Source organism: Limulus polyphemus, unplaced genomic scaffold (assembly GCF_000517525.1).
Source record: "Limulus polyphemus unplaced genomic scaffold, Limulus_polyphemus-2.1.2 Scaffold1645, whole genome shotgun sequence".
NCBI lineage: Eukaryota > Metazoa > Arthropoda > Merostomata > Xiphosura > Limulidae > Limulus > Limulus polyphemus.
This window is the reverse complement of record NW_013667255.1, coordinates 135,403-138,372: the sequence shown is the minus strand read 5'-3', so window position 1 is coordinate 138,372 and position 2,970 is coordinate 135,403.

Sequence of the window (2,970 nt, the reverse complement as noted above, 5' to 3'; positions counted from 1 at the left end):
TTAGATCACGCTGTTATTTCCAGTATTTCCAAAGAACTTATTTGACAAAAGAAGTTGGTTCAGTATGTAAGTAACACGACAGAAGTTATAAAACGACAAGTGTCGATTTAATGTACAAATACTGCATCTATATAGCATTTTATGTGCTCTATTTATCAAGATAAAACATACTTTATAACATTAACAATTTGTATGTCATTGAACTTTGAACTTATCGCTCAGAAAAAAAGGCCTTATACTTTTAAGTTTATGTATTATAGTAATATGGAATTTGTGACGTGGCAAAAATTGTAAAGGTGAATGATAATTAATGTTGTCTTCTAATTAAACTTTCACGTGGACATTAGATGTTTTAAGCATCAGATAGAATAAGTATTTAACTTGTTTAGATAGATATTTTTTTAATAAAATTTTCACAGCCCTTTATTTTATCACAGTAATAGCTGTTTTGTGTAACGTTATGTGAAAATACTTTGGAACTACCCGCTTCCTAGTAACACAATTTGGAACTATTTGCCCCTAGTGGCACATCATGGAACTACCTGCCCTCTGGCGCCTGTCTTTCAAAATAACGTTACGTGACATCATCGGCCTAAAAAGATATATAATAATGTTTGGAGACGGCTTGAATGGGTAATGAAGAAAAACTTTAATATAAGTTTTAACATAACAGCAAATATACAACGTTTCGAGAAAGTTTTGTCATGTATATTTGCTGTTATGTTAAACTTATATTAAATTTTTTCTTCATTACTCATTCAAGCCGTCTCCAAGTACTATTAGTCTCAAAGTGGATTCTTCATCATCGAATCTCCCACTAGGTGGCACCCTTTGATCTCCCCCCCCCCTCCTTCATGCGCTCAGGCCCTGACTCCTTTGGTTACACTTTGAGAAAGTTAAATACTGTTGCTATCTGATTTTAGGAACAAATATCTTTATTACATGAAAATATATAGGAGTTTCTTTATTTTTCGTTAATTCACTTGACGTTTTCAATTCAGGTTTTAGCATTAGATTTAGATTTTTCATGTGCTTTTAGAGACTCATATGACGTTTGCACTTGATGCTTAGTATCATCTTCTGTAGTATTTAGATGTTACATATTCAGAAGGAGAAATTTAAAGCAGGTTTCAAAACATGTTGAGATGCGGCACATAGGCCTAGTTAAGTGAATCATTAAACAGTGAGCGAGAACTATTTTAGCAACACGTTGTGACTTGTACAGCAGCCAGAACGGAACATTTGTTTGATGTTTCTTTTATTAGCCAATGCTTCTTATGTCCCCCCCCCCCAAAAAAAAACGGTGTAGTTATGAAAAAGCGTAGATAGAATTACATACATATAATTAGATTAAAATAATCAATAATTAAAGATTCTCTTTTTTTTTTTGGTCGCTTTGGAGTGAGACGTGACTCCTCATCTCCATCATGAAAGTCAGTATACCTAGTAATTATATGGTTTGTATAAATAAAGTATGTTTAAGCTCCCTAACCTTGACTCTTCCTTGCATTACAGTGGTGTTTTACAGAAAAGTATTGCCTGTTTGGTTGTTTTGAATTTCGCGCAAAACTACAGGAGGGTAATCGACGCTAGTTATCCATAATTTAGCAGTGAAAGACTAGAGAGAAGGCAGCTAGTCATCAACACCCACCGCCAACTCGCGGGCTACTCTTTTACCAACGAATAGTGGGATAGACCGTCACATTATAACGCCCCCACGGCTGAAAGGGCGAGCATGTTTGGTGGGGCTGGGACTCGAACCCGCGACCCACAGATTGCGAGTCGAGCCCCCTAACCACTTGGTCATGCCAGACAGGTTGTTTTCAGCTTGGCTTTTATCTGTGTCCGTTGTTGATTTTAACCTCTCAAATATTTAACCTCACAAAACCGACTGTTTTCGTAGTGGATTTTAAATGTTACTTCCGCGGTGCATTTCAATAAATCAATATAATATATATAAATATATAAGGGAGAGGAATGTATTCTGAGTATAGAGTGAATCTCTGCAGAAAGCATAGGCAGCCAGGTTCAAACGTGGGCATTTAATAGTATATTCTGTCTTTTGAACGTTTCCTAATAATAGATATATATGTGTGTGTGTGCGAGGGTTTTATTCTTCAGCAAAACTATAAAACATTAGAATCATCGAAGATTCGGCGTGAACCAATCAAACAAACTGTAAACATGTCACCCTATTTAAACTTGTTTTTTTCTTGTTTTACAAGATAAAGGTTTCGACCCACAATGTGCATGGCTTTCTGTCTTAAACCCACGTGACAATGCAACGTCATCATGGTGACCTGCAGACGAATGTATCTTTCACAGGATGTTTGGAGGAAATATATTAGTATAGCGATAATGTTAATCGATAAAGAGCCAAGGGATACAAAGTTTCGTAGAAAGGAGTGATTCAAAAAGCCATTACAGTGAAGTTCACGAAGACTCACAAGTCAAGAGTTCACAAGATTCTAGCCACACCTCGAAAACAGACACTATATGATTTGCTAAAGGCAGTCTTCAAACCCGACGTATACGTGCAGTGGGCAATCTCTGTACTGTTTCTAAAAGCACGTGGTTTAAGATTTGCTTCGTTTTCCTACTCAGAATTCCCCAGTGGATCAGCGATAAGTTTACAGACTTTTAACGCAAAAATCCGCGATTCGATCCCACACGGTGGACAGAGTGTAGTTATGCCATTGTGTAGCTTTCCTTTAAGAAAACAACAGCAACCTTCTCAGCTCTTTACAATGAAAATTGCAATGTCGGGTAGTAGTAGTGCGTAACCATGGCCACTAGTCTGAGTACGACTGATAAGAAGGAAGTAGTTCCAATGTCGGGCAGTAGTAGTGCGTAACCATGGCCACTAGGCTGAGTACGACTGACAAGAAGGAAGTAGTTCCAATGTCGGGCAGTAGTAGTGCGTAACCATGGCCACTAGGCTGAGTACGACTGACAAGAAGGAAGTAGTTC